The sequence below is a fragment of the Seriola aureovittata genome, chromosome 16 (genome assembly GCF_021018895.1).
Source record: "Seriola aureovittata isolate HTS-2021-v1 ecotype China chromosome 16, ASM2101889v1, whole genome shotgun sequence".
In the NCBI taxonomy this organism is placed as follows: Eukaryota; Metazoa; Chordata; class Actinopteri; order Carangiformes; family Carangidae; genus Seriola; species Seriola aureovittata.
This window is the reverse complement of record NC_079379.1, coordinates 1,615,025-1,634,050: the sequence shown is the minus strand read 5'-3', so window position 1 is coordinate 1,634,050 and position 19,026 is coordinate 1,615,025. Positions and strand designations below refer to the sequence as shown.

The 19,026-nt window shown below is 43.9% G+C and overlaps 1 pseudogene; it reads left to right on the top strand.

Annotated features, from left to right (window-relative positions):
* The window catches only part of LOC130183888 (NACHT, LRR and PYD domains-containing protein 12-like), a 30,602-nt pseudogene extending 12,082 nt beyond the window's left edge, over nt 1–18,520 (top strand).
* Nucleotides 18,521–19,026: the final 506 nt, after the last annotated feature.

Below are 19,026 nucleotides of genomic sequence, written 5' to 3'. Positions count from 1 at the left end.
ACAAACAGAAAACTCTATACTATGAAAATACAAACAAAAAATCACTCGCATGGAGGTAGAGAATAAATACAAAAAGGCAGAGACAAGGCAAGGCATGAACTGTGATAACTGGCTGGGGTGCACGACTGGAACGAGACACTCTGGCACAAGACAAAGGGAGACGCGGACTATAAGACACATGAGGGTAATGGGAAACAGGTGGACACAATCAGGAATCAGGGAAGACACTCCGACAAGTGACACACGAGGAAGGGCAAGTGACCTGAAACGAGAGGAGAGTTACTTTTCAAAATAAAACAGGAAATGACAAGACATGGAGACAGGACAAAACCCCAACTTGACCTCACCGCGTGACAGGGAAGTAAGGAAAAGAGAGAGATTGGGTGATATGCAGCAAAGGGCCACAGGTTGGATTCGAACCCAGGATGCTGCAGTTAGGACTAAGCCTTCATGGTTCACACTGTACCACCTGAGGCACCAAGGGGCCACATTATAGTCAGTTTTTAGTCCAACATGTCTGATCAGATATTGATCCTATATTGACAGACTGTACTGAGGTCAGCAGCATGTGATGAATCTGTGCATTTGGATGATGACTGTAGAGGCTGACATTATGATGATCCACAATAACAGGACAAAATCACTCATTTTAGAGAAGAGGTAATTAAGTAGGACATGTCTGATTGATTATCAATGATTTTGTCTACATCTTTTGTTCTTTATTCAGATTGAATCGCTGCAGTTTGTCAGAGATCAGCTGTGCTTCTCTGGCCTCAGCTCTGAAGTCCAACCCCTCCCATCTGAGACACCTGGACCTGAGCTACAACAACCTGCAGGATTCAGGAGTGAAGGATCTATGTGGTTTTCTGGAGAGTCCAGACTGTAGACTGGAGACTCTGAGGTCAGACTCCATGTTTCAGTGTTTTCTTGTTCCAGTGCTCTGCCCGCTGATTTAAGTCTGTAGTAGGTTAATGGACATTACTTTATTACTACTATAATTCATGTTGAAGTATATTATCTATAGAAGCACAGTATCACATTGGTTTGCACTGAACTCATGATGCACATTTATTAGATTAGATTAGATTAGATTAACTTTATTCATCCCACAACTGGGAAATTCATTTACCACAGCAGAAAAATAAACCAATTATACACTAATAAATACAATATACACAATACACACGATATGTACATGAAAAAGTGCAAGTTTGCACATGGTCAGGAAGAGCAGGAGTTGTGGAGTCTGACAGCTGCTGGAATGAAGGACCTGCGGAACCTCTCCTTCTTACAGCGAGGATATAAAGGTCTGCTGCTGAAGAAGCTACTCAGAGACCCTACAGTGTCATGCAGAGGGTGAGAGGTATTGTTCATGATGGATGTCAGCTTAGCTAACATCCTCTTGTCACCTACTTCCTCAATGGAGTCTAGGGGGGCAGCCCAGGACAGAGCTCGCTTTCCGGATCAATTTGTTGAGCCTCTGCCTATCCCTGTCAGTGCTGCCCCCTCGCCAGCAGACCACAGCGAAGTAGATGGCGGAGGTCACCACAGAGTCGTAGAAGGTCCTGAGGAAAGCCCCACACATGCTAAAGGACCTCAGTCTCCTCAGCAGGTGAAGGCGATTCTGACCCTTCTTATAGAGAACGTGGGTGTTGGTGGACCAGTCCAGTTTGTTGTTCAGGTGAACCCCCAGGAACTTGTAGTTCTCCACCACCTCGATGTCCAGTCCCTGGATGTTCACTGGTGTGAAGTGGGATGTCTTCCGCCTGGGGTTCACAATCATCTCCTTTGTTTTGCTGGCATTAAGCTGAAGCTGGTTGATCTTGCACCAGCTGACAAAGTCCCTGATGACTGTCCTGTATTCCAGTTCATTTCCCTCCGAAACACACCCAACAATGGCTGTGTCGTCAGAGAACTTCTGGACGTGGCAGTGTGTGGTGTTGTGTGTGAAGTCTGAGGTGTACAGGGTGAAGAGAAAAGGGGAGAGCACCGTACCCTGGGGGGCACCTGTACTGCAGAGCACCACATCAGACACACTGTGACGAAGCCTCACGTACTCTGGTCTGTTGGTGAGGTAGTCTATCATCCATGCAGCCAGGTAATGGTCCACTCCCACCCTTTCCAACTTCCAAACCTTTCCAAGTCAAAAAACATGACCCTCACAGTGCTCCCACTGTCCTCCAGGTGTAGCAGTGATCTATGCAGTAGGTGGATCACTGCATCGTCCACCCCAACACTAGGCCGGTAAGCAAACTGCAGGGGGTCCAGCTGTGTGCTCACCAGTGGTCTCACGTGATTTAGGATGATCCTCTCCAAAGTTTTCATCAGGTGAGAGGTCAAGACAACAGGCCTTAAATGGTTAAGCTCCTTGGGGCGCTGGGTTTTAGGTACCGGGACCACACAGGAGGTCTTCCACAGGACCGGTACTTTCTCCAGGCTCAGGCTCAGATTAAACAAGTGCATGAGCACACCACAGAGCTGATCTGCACAGTCCTTCAGTAATCTGGGGCTGATGCCATCCGGGCCTGGTTCCTTCCTTGTCTTGATCATCTTAAGTTGACACTTCACCTGATCAACTGTTATGGATAAGGGGGTGGAAGATGACTGAGGTGAGGATATGGGGGTGGTGGGGGGTGAGAGGGGGCAGTTGTATTGGTGGGGAGGGGAGGGCTGTAGGTGAATGGGAGTTGAAAGTAGCGGGTTGAGGAGAGGAGGGGGAGCTGGCCCAGGGAGGTGTGAAGAGGGTGCAGTGCAGGTAAGGGGGGAGGGGGCAGAATCAAATCTGTTGAAGAACAGATTCAGTTCATTGGCCCAGTTCTTGTTGCCGCAGCTCAGGTCTCTCCTCACTCCTTTTCCGTGGCCAGAGATGTTCTGCAGTCCACTCCAGACATCTCTGGTGTTATTCTGCACCAGCCGCTCTTCCAGCTTCTGTCTGTAACAGTCCTTCCCTTTCCTGATTTTCTGTTTGAGTTCCTTCTGGACTCTGCGCAGCTCCTCCTTATCCCCCGATCTAAAGACCCTCTTCTTCTCGTTCAGCAGGGCCTTAATCTCGGAGGTCACCCAGGGTTTATTGTTGGCGAAACAGCGTACTGACTTGGAGGGCACAGTGCTCTCCACACAGAAGTTAATATAGTCTGTGATCCAGTGGGTCATGGTGTCGATGTCGCCATCATGGGGGGGGCAGAGTGCTTCCCAGTCTGTTATTTCAAGCAATCTCTGAGTCTGGCACTGGTCTCCTCGGACCACACCTTCACAGACCTCTTCTCAGGTGGTTGTTTATTCACCAGAGGGGTGTAGTCTGTGATCAGATGGACAAGGTTGTGATCTGAGCGTCCCAGCGGGGGGAGGGGGGATGAGGTGTATGCATTCCTGATATTAGCATACAACAAGTCCAAAATTTTATTGTCCCTGGTGTGACAATCCACATACTGGGTGAAGGTAGGAAGAGCAGAGGACAGGGACGTGTGGTTGAAGTCCCCGGAGATGAGGAGGAGGGAATGGGGGTGCTGGTTTAGAAGTTGAGAGACAACACTATGGATCTGGTCTGTGGCTGCAGCGGCGACGGCCGAGGGGGGGGGGGTGTACACAGTCACCGCAATGACATGTGAAAACTTTCTTGGGAGATAGTACGGCCGCATGCTAACCGCTAGCAGCTCCAAGTCTCTAGTGCAGAGTTGTTCCTTGACACTGATGTGTCCAGGGTGGCACCATCTCTCATTAACGAACACAGCAACCCCTCCTCCCTTCTTCTTACCACACTCCGTGGTTTTCCTGTCCGCCCGTACAGGTTGAAATCTGTCCAGTGTGACATGTGAGTCGGGAGAAAGTTCACTCAGCCACGTCTCCATGAAGCACATGATGCTACACTCGCGAAAGTCTCTCTGAAGCCGGGTTAGCGCAGTAAGCTCTTCCATCTTGTTTGGGAGTGATCTTACGTTCCCCATGACGACAGACGGTAAACATGGTTTATACCATTTTTTCCGCTGTCTGCGCTTCACTCCAGCTCTACAGCCTCTCCTCCTTCTCCGGATCTCCACAGGGATCTCTGGCCGCCCAGCATAGTGATATTATTTTGATGCATTGCAAAAGACATGCTGTTTATTGTGGGATAGGGAACCCGCACTAGTAAACAAGTAGTGTGAAGCAGAAATGTGTGCATGGTGAGAGCTTCTCCTGTGTCTTTTCTCACGCCCTTGAAAGCAACGGCTATATGTTTCGGTGTTTTAATACCTTAGTTAAGTTCGATTTACATTCTATGCACAGTGTGAGTTTGTTGATGTGCAGGTTTATGCTTGCATTAATTCATTCTAGTGTTGCAGTGATGCAAATTTACAATAACGTTACGTGTTAATGTATTAAAGTGTGAGCATATCATTTATGTTTACATATTTGGCAGATGCTTTTATCCAAAGCGACAACAATAATGCACCAGCATAATGTCAGATTTTTGATTGAGAACAGACACCCACTCGATGTAGCTGAGCCTTTACGATTACATAACTGTGACATTTTAAAAGGAGGTTAATAGTGAAACCAGTTAATTGCTGTATCCCTAGTTCAGTGTTAGAGAGGTTTAGTTGACTTTATCCATGCAGATATGTCAGAGAGACAGGCAGAGATCTACTCAAAGACAGTGGGGTCGCCTGGTGGGAATGACAGGAATAGCTGGGTGTCGTCAGCATAGCAGTGCTATGAGAAGACATGTGAGTGGATAATTGGGCCCACGGAGGTGTGGTGTATATTGCATTAGAGGAGGTGTCCCAGTACTGATCCTTGGGGATCATGGGGAGAGGATGGGCTGGGCTAAGGACATTTTCCCTTGCCATGACACACTGAAAGAGAACCCTGTGAGATAGGATTCAAACCAAGAAAGGGCGTTGCCCAAGATGGCCACGTTAGAGATGACAGACAGCAGGATGGTTCACTGTATCAAAGGCTGCTGAGGGGTCCAGCAAGATAAGAACCGAGGACTGACCTGCGGCTCTAGCTGCCCTCAAGGCTTCTGTCACAGACAACAGGGCCTTTCAGTGGAGTGGCCGCTCTTGAAGCCTGTCTGATTTGGATCAAGGAGATATCCATGATAGGAATTCTGAGACCATTTTAAATGCTGCTCTTTTTATACACTTAGATGGAATGGAAGCAGTGAGGCAGGTCTATAGTTCTCCACATGAGCAGGGTCAAGTGAGGGTTTTTGAAGTTACCTGAGCCAGTGAAGCATTTACTACATGTGTGACTGCTGGTACAATGGAGGGAGATATGGCTATGGAGGAGGTTTGTGGGAATGGGATCTAGCGTACATGTAGTGGGATGGGCTACTGGTCAGGAGTTTTGACAAATTCTTCTCACTGAGTGGGGCAAATGGGGAAAAAGGTGTGTCTTTTGCACCCTTGTTCAGCAGAGAATGGTTGTCTCTGGGAGGTTCTGAGAATTGGCAGCTGATGGCCGCAACCTTTTCAGTGAAGAACGAGGCAAAGATATATCAGCTGAGAGGTATGTGTCTGGTGGGGGTGGTGGAGGATTGGATAAGGTTTTAAAAGTGGAAAATAGTTTCCGAGTGTCTGTGGTACTGCGCATTTCATTGAATGAGGAAAAGGTGCTAGTGGAAGGTAGAGCTGAAGTGAGCACTGAGTAAAAGTGGGTTGGAGAAAAGTTAGTGATGTTGCGGCAGAAACCAGAGGTGGTGGGATGGATGGTAGATCAGGGAGGCAAACAGAGAAACAAATGAAATAGTGGTTGGAGAGTTGCAGAGGTTTAACTGGCAGAAAATCTGTGACACAATTTCAGGTGAGTCAAGTACTTTACCAGCTTTGTGAGTTGGAGGATTGCAGACACGTTTTAAGTCAAATGAGTGTATCGTGGACAGGAAATCAGAAGAGCTGTGATTGTCTAAGTGGATGTTAATATCACCTAGTATGAGTCGCAGACAGCCATGGTCAGGAATAGGGGACAACATTGTGTCTAGCTCATCCACAAAATCACCTAGTTGTCCTGGTGGACGGTAGATGACAACCACAGAGACTTTCGCCGCAGCAGTCACCATGACAATATGATACTCTAATGAGGAGTGTTTGGAAGCAACAGTTGAGTAAATGTCCATTTGTTGGAAATGAGGAGACCAGTCCCACCTCCTCAGCCAGACCTGTATGGGAGAATATGTGGTTATTGGAAAGTGCAGCTGGGGTAGCAGTGTTTTCAGGTTTGATCCAGGTCTCACACATGCTCAAGAGTCAGAAATGAAATCTGTTTTGTCCACTGCAGACTGGCAGTTTCAAAGTCCAACAGAAAAGAAGACACGTGTGTGAGGTAGGGTTGTCACGATACAAAATTTCTTTTTCGATACCGATACCAATATGTATTTCGATACTTTTCGATACTTTTTGTAAAAAATATTTCATTATATTATGTATTGCCTTAATGGGTTATTTAAATATTTAAGGAATGTAATTTAATTTTTAAAAATATATTTTTTAATGTATTTATTAACCATGGACATGTTTTAGCTCTCTGTATGCAGGCTACTGTAGGTTTACTACTGGGCTGGGAGGGGCTTTGTACTTCTTTCATTGACATTACAGTGCAGTGAACAGGTGAACAACATTATCACCTGTCGTTCTTGACTGAAGTCTTGGAACAAGTCCGCATGGTTGTCTTTTAAATGTTTCGACAGGTTTGAAGTGTTGCCTGCTTTTGCGAGACACACTTTGTAGCATCGCTTGCACTGCCGTGCCTCTGGGTTCAGTGGCTCGCCTTTATCGTTCGGTTTGAACCCGAAATATTTCCACACCGAACTTCGGGCCCCCATTTTGTCCACAAGTACGGGCTTTTCTGCAGCTGCCATCTCTATCTACTGTATTTTCTTCAACCCGCTCCATCTGTCTAAGACGCGACTTGTCGTTTCTCTCTCCTCCTCAGTCTAAACATGCGAGTGCGCGTGGGAGGCAGCTTACATCCGCTCGGGCAACTACGTCACACTCGCTGGCCTCGCTGTGCTTAAAGAGACAGGCTCCAATTTACCAATTCATTTGCATTCAATAAAATGAAATAAAAGTACAGTTTTTTTTAAAATGCTGGTATAGTACCGTTTTCAAAACTCTAGTATCGCGGTACTATACTGGTACCGGTATACCGTGCAACCCTAGTGTGAGGTTTGTTGCAATGGCCTGAGATTAGCTAGGTTTCTTTGCATTTACTTTTAATTCTGTTGATGGCTAACATTAGCCGTTAATAGCCAGAATTTTTGTATTCCCACAGTTAGGGTTAGGGTAGTGTAGAACGAAGATGAAACACTGAACAGTTTCAAGCAGGAACTTTGTCTCCTAAACTCCCATCTTTTATTCTTTATTCAGATTGTGGAACTGCTGGTTGTCAGAGATCAGCTGTTCTCCTCTGGTCTCTGCTCTGAAGTCCAACCCCTCCCATCTGAAACACCTGGACCTGAGATACAACAACCTGCAGGATTCAGGAGTGAAGGATCTGTGTGGTTTTCTGGAGAGTCCAGACTGTAGATTGCAGACTCTGGGGTCAGTTCATCTTTGTCCCACAACTGAACCTAATTAATCTTGACACATAACTTGAATCATTCACTGTGATTTAATGAATGAATGACATTTGAAATAGTTGTTGTCTCATGTTTCCAGTTGTTCTTCTCTCAGACTGAGAATGATTCTTCAGTTTCAGCTCATTTCACTCAGTTGTCATGAATAATGTCCACTTCAGTTCAACCTTCAGAACTCACACTCTCGTATTTCTCTCAGTCAGACAAGTTTACCATGCCCACCACATGGTGGCGCACCAGCCCTTTATTCTTTGTCATGGCCACGTAGCGTGCGCGTTCGTTCTGAGACACCCGAGACACTGAATCAGAGCGCCTCTCATTGATTGAGCTGACAAACTTGGACTAGAGATCATTGATTAGGACATATCTGATTGATTATAAATGATTTTATCTACATCTTTTATTCTTCATTCAGATTGAGTTACTGCAGGTTGTCAGAGATCAGCTGTTCTCCTCTGGTCTCAGCTCTGAAGTCCAACCCCTCCCATCTGAGAGACCTGGACCTGAGCTACAACAACGTGCAGGATTCAGGAGTGAAGGATCTGTGTGGTTTTCTGGAGAGTCCAGACTGTAGACTGGAGACTCTGAGGTCAGTTCATCTTTTTCTCACAACTGAACCTAATTTATATTGACAAATAACTTCAATCATTCACTGTGATTTAATGAATGACATTTGAAATAGTTGTTGTCTCATGTTTCCAGTTGTTCTTCTCTAACACTGAGAATGACTCTTCAGTTTCAGCTCATTTCACTCAGTTGTCATGAATAATGTCCACTTCAGTTCAACCTTCAGAACTCACACTCTCGTATTTCTCTCAGTCAGACAAGTTTACCATGCCCACCACATGGTGGCGCACCAGCCCTTTATTCTTTGTCATGGCCACGTAGCGTGCGCGTTCGTTCTGAGACACCCGAGACACTGAATCAGAGCGCCTCTCATTGATTGAGCTGACAAACTTGGACTAGAGATCATTGATTAGGACATATCTGATTGATTATAAATGATTTTATCTACATCTTTTATTCTTCATTCAGATTGAGTTACTGCAGGTTGTCAGAGATCAGCTGTTCTCCTCTGGCCTCAGCTCTGAAGTCCAACCCCTCCCATCTGAGAGACCTGGACCTGAGCTACAACAACGTGCAGGATTCAGGAGTGAAGGATCTGTGTGGTTTTCTGGAGAGTCCAGACTGTAGACTGGAGACTCTGAGGTCAGTTCATCTTTTTCTCACAACTGAACCTAATTTATATTGACAAATAACTTCAATCATTCACTGTGATTTAATGAATGACATTTGAAATAGTTGTTGTCTCATGTTTCCAGTTGTTCTTCTCTAACACTGAGAATGACTCTTCAGTTTCAGCTCATTTCACTCAGTTGTCATGAATAATGTCTGTTCACTTCAGTTCAACCTTCAGAACTCACACACTCGTATTTCTCTCAGTCAGAGGAGAGTGTGTGTGTGTGTGTGTGTGTGTGTGTGCGTGTGTGCGTGTGTGCGTGTGTGTGTGTGTGTACGTGTTCAGTTTAATATGTGTTTATGTAGTGGGTCTAATTCTGCGTTGTGTTCGATTACGATGAATGGAGAGGACACACACTGTAGCTGGTCACGACACAATTTATTCTCCGTCCTGTATTATAGAGAAGAAGTATTCACCGGTGTTCACAAGTGTTTTCTCATACATGCTCTCTTTGCTCTCTCTGGTCTCTCAGGGAAGAGTCAGGAGCAAGAGGATTTTATAATGCAAAATTAAATAAAATACATAAAATGTTTTACATCAACATAAGCTTACGAACATAAAGTGCGTAAACTCACATACCTGTATTATAGAGAAGAAGTATTCACCGGTGTTCACAAGTGTTTTCTCATACATGCTCTCTTTGCTCTCTCTGGTCTGTAACACCATGAACACAGTCACCACATGGCTCCTGTGAGCATTCATTCTCAATAGTACACCCTAGCGTTATAAGCTACGCAGCAGCCTAGCAACACACACGACCATAATACTTCTCCACTCGAGTTAGCAAATTTACGCATGACAATATAACAAAAAAAATACCCTTTTAACACGTGTCTATGTGACTACACCAGCATTACAACAGTTTAAGATAACTTACATTAACATTTTACAACGAAAACAATGAAAATATGCGGAGCAGCAGAAATGCATACCTCTCAGGGAAGAGTCAGGAGCAAGAGGAAGTAAAACCCCCAGCGCCACGCGATAAGTACAGTTTCAAAATAAAGTACCCATTGTACTTCCTGTATTTCCCAGACCTTCCCTCTAGCATCTAGCTGCGTTTTTACCTACAAATAACATTTTCAACCACACAATACTTTATAACAGCATTAATAACACTCAAAAGAACGAACAAGATTAACCATAAAAAAAAATACTGTCCTTCAAAATAAAAGTGCGCTTCAACGTTCTGTTCATAATATTGCGCAACAACATCACATCATTACATTTACATTTGGATTTCTTGAGACCAGGACCAAGCAAGACCTTTTTACTGGATCAGGACTGGATCTTTAAACTGTGATCCAGTTCATTCATGAATGAAAGTCTTGTAGTCAGTTTTTAGTCCAACATGTCTGATCAGATATTGGTTCTATATTGACAGACTGTTCTGAGGTCAGCAGCATGTAATGAATCTGTGTTGACATGAAGAGGTGTATGAATGTTGTGCTGACATTTGGATGATGACTGTAGAAGGCTGACATTATGATGATCCACAATAAGAGAAGGACAAAGTCCCTCTACTCATTTTAGACTAAGACCATTGATTAGGACATATCTGATTGATTATCAATGGTTTTATCTACATCTTTTATTCTTTGTTCAGATTGTGGAACTGCAGGTTGTCACAGATCAGCTGTTCTCCTCTGGTCTCAGCTCTGAAGTCCAACCCCTCCCATCTGAGAGACCTGGACCTGAGTATCAACAACCTGCAGGATTCAGGAGTGAAGGATCTGTGTGGTTTTCTGGAGAGTCCAGACTGTAGACTGGAGACTCTGAGGTCAGACTCCATTTTTTTTCTTTTGTGCTGAGATTAATGTGATGTGAAGGTTGTGTTGACATTAACCTGCAGACATAAGGCTGATATTATCTCTGTCTGTTTTCTTTTTCTCTGGTTTAAGTCCAGTGACTATGGCAGAGCAATGTTGAGTTACGGTTTTGAAACCTTAATATAACAAGAAAAATCCTTCACTGTATAAATCACATGAAACTTTTTCCACACTGACATCTACAAATATGTAGCATGAATACTACTTTTAATTTAGAATTTGTACTCATTGAAAGGAACCATCCCCCGGTTGTGGATGAACTAAGAGATTTATTCATTTATAAATAATTCATTTATTCATTGAACATAGGCTATGTGTAGCGCACTTGGTAATTGCAGTTAGAAAATATTTACTACTGAAATGTGAGCTACTGTCATGGTTTGCTCTGGCAGACACCTTTTGTTAGTCTTGTTTAGACTTTTCGCACTTCCTGTTTTATTTTGTAATTGGTTTCCTTGTGTCTCAGTGTTTTGCTTCCTGTCTTGGTCCTGTTTGTGTGGTGATTGTCTGTCCCGCCCAAATGTGTTTCACCTGTGTGCAATCACCCTTGCCTCCTTTGTGCTTCCCTTTGTCTGTGTCGGTTCGTCTGTTGTCTCTCTGTTGATCTCTGGGTTTGTCTTTAGTCTGTTCATGTTGCCTGTTGTTATCCCCTGTGTTCCCCTGTGCTTGTTTTGTAAGTTCTTTTGGTTATTAAACATTCTGCACCGTCTCCTCTGTGTTGGTTGCATTTTGGGTCCTACTTACCACAAACCTCGACAGCTACATGTTTATTTCAACATGAACCCAGTTTAACTCAGGAGGAGATGGAGCTGCCTGCCGCTCTGTTGAGACCCTTGGCTGGAACCCAAAGTAGTTGATGTTGCGGTCAGTTATACTGCCTTGATTGTGACTCTTGTTGTGTCATATCACTGGCACCAACCTGCGTCTGCTACAGATAGATTAAATGTCAACACCACAGCATGAATTAAAAAGTTGTTGTTGTGTGAATCGTTTGTTGACTTTTCTCCAGAGTTCAGACTTACGGTTGTTGTCTTTGAAAACTCTTTAGTAGAATCTCTAATTAATGTGGCTGCACAACATGGGTTTGCATAGATGGAGCTGCTGGTGGAGCTGGCAGAGTTTTAGAGGTGGAGCCACTACGTCTTTATTGAAGCATCAGCATGTTGTCGTTAATATTAATGAGAGCTGTTTCCACTGCTTGTATTTGACTGTTTGAACCTGCATCCTCTTGGTTCAGGTGTTTCAGTTTCATTTTCTAAACTTTTACTTTCTAAACTTTCTTCAGCTCTGAACAGATGATGAAACACTGAACGCTTTCAAGCAGGAACTTTGTCTCCTAAACTCACATCTTTTATTCTTTATTCAGGTTGAGTCACTGCTGGTTGTCAGAGATCAGCTGTTCTCCTCTGGTCTCTGCTCTGAAGTCCAACCCCTCCCATCTGAGAGACCTGGACCTGAGCTACAACAACCTGCAGGATTCAGGAGTGAAGGAGCTGTGTGGTTTTCTGGAGAGTCCAGACTGTAGACTGGAGACTCTGAGGTCAGTTCATCTTTGTCCCACAACTGAACCTAATTAATATTGACACATAACTTGAATCATTCACTGTGATTTAATGAATGACATTTGAAATAGTTGTTGTCTCATCTTTCCAGTTGTTCTTCTCTCAGACTGAGAATGATTCTTCAGTTTCAGCTCATTTCACTCAGTTGTCATGAATAATGTCTGTTCACTTCAGTTCAACCTTCAGAACTCACACACTGGTATTTCTCTCAATCAGAGGACTCATGTTTTCTATACACTGTAGAAAATGTCCAGTGTGTGTGTGAGAGAGATTAATCTGTGTGGGCATGAATGGGTGTATGAATATCGTGCTGCCATTTTTAACTACATCTTTCATTCTTTATCAGATTGAGTTACTGCAGTTTGTCAGAGATCAGCTGTGCTTCTCTGGCCTCAGCTCTGAAGTCCAACCCCTCCCATCTGAGAGAACTGGACCTGAGCTACAACAACCTGCAGGATTCAGACCTGAAGGATCTGTGTGGTTTTCTGGAGAGTCCAGACTGTAGACTAGAGACTCTGAGGTCAGTAGAGGGTTGCGGTCAGTCCATGCTGCTCTCAGCAGTATTGTATTAAACACAGTATCAGAGCAAAGATCCAGTGTTTCCTGTAAACCACCAACCTTCTCAGTGGCTGCTTTCCTCAGTCAAGCAGTTAGAAGAGAACGGTGACAGGCTTCAGGATTGGACAGACAGACAGAGAGAGAACGGAACTATTATGAACATGTGATGCAGATGAAACAGTTAAAGTTAATATCAGACTGTTTCTGCTGAGAAGTAGTTGGAGTGCGTGGCTCACTGTTGGTTTAGTTTTGATTTCTCCTCATTTTGTTCTGAGCTGCAGTGATGAAGAGGAGAGTAAAAGCTTCATCACTGTCAGGAATCCACAAGAATCTGTGTTCAGGTCAAATGAAGTTTGGTCTGAAGGTGATGTTCTGAGCCATTCGATCAGATAAACTAAATACATACACACACACAACAGCCCTTGTGGTTACCAAGGTGATCATTACTGCTACCAAGGTACTCTGTTTATAAGTGAGACTGTAAAGCTCCAGTTGATCCCAAAGTTCAATGACTAACCTACTGATCAGGCTCATTGATACTGGATCAGTTAATACTCAGCTGGGTGAGACTGATCTGGGATCATCACTGGTGGGTTTAATAAAACTAACTCAAACTAAACCTGATTACTTTCCACTCACTCTGTAACTGTTGTTGTGATTGTTCCTACAGGGTCGATGACAGGGTGATTAAAGCTTCCAGAGACAAAACCTGTGAGTACTGAAACTCTGTCTCCTGTTCATCAATCTTGTTACAACCAGTAGTGTATAAACCAAAAGTTATTTAATGGAAATCAGAGTGGGAAAGAGTTCTGGGGGAATGCCAGCGGTTGAGGAATCTGGGTTGTAGCAGGAGGAGTGTGGAGGCGGATGGCTGGTGTGGAGCAGGTGAGTGGTCGGAGTTGAAGCAGCAGCACTGGATCACTGAAAGCAGACAGAGACACCGGTGAGGAATAACCCAAAATAACATGTAGTAAGTAAGAATTTAAGATGAACACATTTAGTGGCCTGGCGCATTACCACATGGATAGCGGCGCAATCTGGCAATTAGTGAGTGGACAGCCAGGGTTCTTATAGAGAGCTTGATGATTGATGGGAAACAGGTGAGCCAGGTAGCCAGTGCTGCACCACGCCCCTGCTGAGAAGCACACACACACACACAGAAAAAAAAGGGAGGAGACACAAGGAAAGACTGACAGGGAAAGACACAGGAAAACTGGGAAAACTCCTGCAGTCACAGAGGGGCTATAACAAATCTGTCGTCAATACAGTCTGACGTGGCCTCATTTCATTACCAACATATTCATAAATAACTCGAGCTCCAGAAAATATCTACCGAATTTCTTAAAGGTCCAATACTGTGTAAAGAGAGATTTCCATATCGTCTTTGATTATAAAACAGGTCTAGGTTCTATATTAATACTGTGAAAGTATCAAAGCCTCAGTCCACAGAGAAATGCACTGTATTCAGAAACTGAGCCTTAAAACCAGCCGTCACGACTTCTGGAACTTTGTGATGTCACAACAAAGCAGTCACCGCCCTCAGCCATGCCCTAAGTCCCGCCAACCTGGACCCACCATCCAACCTTGTAGGATGGTGTGTCTGAGTGTTTACCTGAAATCTGCTATACTTTTATTTGATCATCCAATCAGAATTCTGATTGGGTGATCAACCTGTTGTTACTAGAGCTCCAGAGAGAAGCCTGAGAGAGTACATGTAAAATGAAATTTACATATATAACTATGGTTCTATGATTCCTGGATAACAGCTTGTGCTTTAAGCACTGGATGACTAATACCAACAAAGTCATGAAGAATTCCAAGTACATACCTCACAGCATAAATGCAGAGAAGAACCATGTCCAGAGAATGTGGGGTGGCGACATTCACCTTGTAGAACCCAGAGAATGTACTTTGTGATGTCTACTAGGCCACATATGACTGCAAGGGGCACTCCCCTCAGGGAGTGATTGCATGGGCAATCACATCAACAATCCAGTGGGATAGGCACTGCTTGGAAACAAAGCAACCTCACCTCGGGCCATCATAACAAATAAAGAGCTGTTTAGGTTGTCGGATGCACAGAGTAGTGTCAACATAAGGGCTCTTACTGGGCATATCAGACATGAGTCAGACATGCTTGGCTGAAGTAATGGCAAGGAGGAACGATGTCTTAATGGAAACCCATCTCAGTTCCACGCTTGCCAAGGTCTCAAAGGGAGGCAAGCATCCAACACTAGGGGCATGTCCCAGACAGGAGCTCTTGGAGCTCTCAGGGGACACACCCTCCGAGCCCCTCTTAAGAAAAGGGACACCAGACAGTGGCTCCCCACTGTTATTGTCCTCTCGAGCATGCCAAAACGAAGCAGCCACATATACATGTAATGTAGAGGGAAAAAGGCCCTCATCTAGAATAGACTGCAGAAACTCCAAAATGATAGTTATGGTGCAATGCACAGGGTACTCGCCCTAACATACACACCAGCATGAAAAGAGTTTCCATCTGTTGTCATCCTGCAACTACAAGGTGCTGCCAGAAACGTGTAAAATATTGGACCTCTAAAGAACCACAGGCTGTGTTTGCTTTGAGGGATTATGGATCCTTAGTGTCTGAACAAGATTTGAAGGACAGAGTTTATGTGCATATGAATGCTTGAGATGACAGCAGTACGAACCGCATCGTCAGCTGGAGATGGAGGAAGATTAACAGACTTTGTTTGCAAAGACACATGATGAGAATGTTTCAAAGTACTGAAACACTGCAGTACCTCAGAAAAGACGAACCACTGATGAGTGAACTATGATTATATTTAAGTGTGAAGTAACAGGACGAAGAACTACTGTGTGTTGGTTAAATCTTAGTCCTGGAAAAGGATTATTGCAGATAGCATGGTCTTGAGTCTCATTCCTGACTTGGACTGGTCGGAGTCCAGTCTTAGACTGAGGTGGTTTTGGCAGTCTTTCTGGGTAATTATATTGTATTACATTTATTTAACATCTTACATTTATCTTGTTCTAATTAAAGATTTCAAGCAAAATGTAATTAAAAACTACAAAATGTGTTATTTAAGGTTTTGTTAAAAATGTATTCAGCTTTTTTGATAACAGTGGGTCATATGTGCACAAATGGACTGCGTAAGAACATTTGCTTGAATCACTGAACGTTACAAGTTGGTTATTTCAAGTGTTATACAGGTATTGATACAATATAATCAGGCAAAGTCCCCCCACCCCTCCCGACCCCCATTCTCATAGTCTAATGGATGGCTCTTGTCCCCTTCTCTCCCTCAGGTTTTTTCCTGTCTCAAACAGTGGTGGAGGTGGTACCATCCTGATAATGTGCACACACATGCATGTGCACCGCACATTCAACTGGCTCAAGCAAACACTTTTACCAGCAACATATTTTAGGGGTTCTTGTGAATCGCAAGGTATTTCCAACAGGACAATAAACTGTAACAGTGTGGGAGATGTCACCTCATGCATTTTACACATTGTCATCACATTTTAAAGACTAAATTAAATAATTATCAAGATTGAATTTTTTTTTCTTTCAGCAATACAGCAAACCATTCCTCCCAAGCCATTCCTCCAAAATTCTGATTCTGATTCTTTTACATTTAAGAAAGACAAACACTGCCCCAATGTCCACAACAAAGGACTGTTTTTGAATATCTTTTACTGTGACATGTTTTTTCTGTCGCTGTCTTTATCGAATAATATCTGAAATACACACACTTTGATTATTCCAGGTTTCAGGATCATTTGTAGTTTAAAATGTCTTTGGAGACAATGAATAGAAAGTGACATTAAAATCACATAAACGTTGGCTTTGTGTTAAACACTCCTAATTACCTGTCACCATAATACCCTCACCTTGACTATTATTTCCAAGGGCCTACGTGTTTTTGAGGTTGTGGTGACTGATGTTGCCCTTTCTGATCATGACTGTTTTCTTTAAAATGTCCATCTCTGCTGACATCAGCAGAACGAACACCCGGTAGTAATCAATTTCTTCTGTTTTCGACACAAAGAACTCACTTCCCCAGAGTTCCTCACTGTTCACACCTGGGGTGGACCCTCCCTCTGTGACATCACTGACCAGTTAGTGTCGGTCAGTGTGTAACATGCAACCCCCCAAGGTGACAAAACCAGATCTCCTTCTCTATTCTTTCTCTTCTCTCCTTGGTGTGCTCAGGAGCAACAGCTCCTTCTTCCCTCTCAGCTCTTCAAGGAGCAACAAAGTCCCAGCACCAGGTCAGCACTAGGCTACCTGGAACAACAGCTTTCCTGCAGGCTTCACAGCAGACTGCAACACTCTCCCTCACTGAGCTTTTCAACACAGAGTGAACAAGTTCACTTCAGCGGCTACAACACAAAGTCTATCTGATTTTCCAAGCAATAGGAGACACAGCAGAGTTAGCTTAGAACAGCTAACTCTGTGAGCAGAACAAAGGCGAAAACAGTGAAAGCCACACACCCAGACAGGACTTAACTCCACCAGGAAACCACCCAACTCGCTGGACACTTCAACAACACTGGAAAGGACCTCTTTTTTTTCCAAGGAGTGGGTATCGTTAACTGACTGGGCCTAACCTCACCTAGCACAGCACAGTTAAGCAGCACAAGTCTTAGCTTTTGTTTATGTACATGTTGTTTAATGTCTTGTTATATTTGCTTAGGTTGTGGTTAGTCATACAGTTAATGGAATTATATCTTCACACACATACCTGTAATATGTCTCAGTTGTCACCTGCATGTAGCTAACCATCTCCCTCTAATCTCGTACCTTCAGACTACATGAGCTAGGCAAAAAAGGAACTCACACCATCAACAACCCAGGTGGTCTCAGCGGCCATTTGAGTAGTTTCTTTGTTTACTGCCATCTTGTATAGTCTTCCTTGTACAGGGCATGTGGTCACAGCGACCATTTTGAATCTGCCATCTTGCCTTTGTCTGTGTCCCCACAGACACACTCCTGTACAGACTCCTAACCAATGAGTGAGACTAATCTCTTCTCTGCCTAGAGAAAACACAAAAAGAAAAATCTGATTGGGTAACTCTATTTTGATGGTTTTAGCTTCACTCCCGAAGGTGCTATAGCTAGCAGTTAGCCCCCTTGGTTGGCCTAAAACAAGCACAACGCTAGACATCTGGTTTTTACTTCACAGTTGAAAACAGGGACAATTGCAGGGACATCTCCAGCTGGGACAGTCCCTGTTTTTGGTGGCCTGTCCCTGGGAAATGGGGACATCTGGTTACCCTATTGTTAACAGACTGACAAATCCCTCTCTGGAATTCATATCTATTATTGAAAGCCTTAGGCCTACTGCCTGCTGCCTTGACACAAACTCATTTAAATGTCCCATATTGTCATGCTTCCAGTTAAGTATTTCATTTTCTCCCTCATGTTTCATGTCTGGTCTTCCTGTTTTATTTTGTGAGCACTCACCCATGTCTCTGTTCCAGGTTCCTGTCTGCCCTGCCTCCTCCTTGTCTGTGTGCACCTGATCCCTGATTGTGTCTCCCGCACCTGTGTCTAATCACTCCCAATCAACCCCGCATATATTCCCCTTTGTGTCTTGTCTCATCGCCAGTTCGTCGATTCTCACAGATCACATTCCAGCTTCATAGTCATAGTCACAGTCATAGCTTTCTCGTATTTTGAACCTTGCTTGTTTTTCGACCTTGCCTTTTGCCTCATGTTTTGGATACCTTTGCCTGGTTTGACTGCCTTTCCGTGTACCGACCATTGTTTGTAATAAACCTCGTTTTGCTGATTCAACCGAGCCGAGTCGTGCATTTGGGTCCTTACATCCTTAGCTACGTTCATGACACATATTTACTCTTTTCCTGTGTTTTATTTGAAGTTTTGATATTCATAAGAAGACATGTTTGTGGTTTTAACCACCAAAAACCAACCCTCTTTCAGGCTTCCCTCTGGAGCTCTAGCAAAAACAGGTCAGTGAGCCAATCAGAAGAGAAACTCTTACGCCGGGATCACACTGCCTGTGTTGCGTGAGTGTGTCAGCTGATGTTGCTGAACTGCTCATGCTAATTTTGGCAGAAAGCATTACTAAAATCTCACTGTCTCCACGTGCAGCCGCTAAAATGGTTTAAAAAATTATTTTTTTTAAGTCTGCGTCATATTCAGCCCAATGATAATAATAATAATAATAACTAGAAAATTCCAGGGAAATTTTGAGTGCCACGGGGGCTACTGCCGGGATAGGGTTAGGGTTAGGGTAAAAAATCTTCTCTGCGTCACTGTAGCGATGACATCAC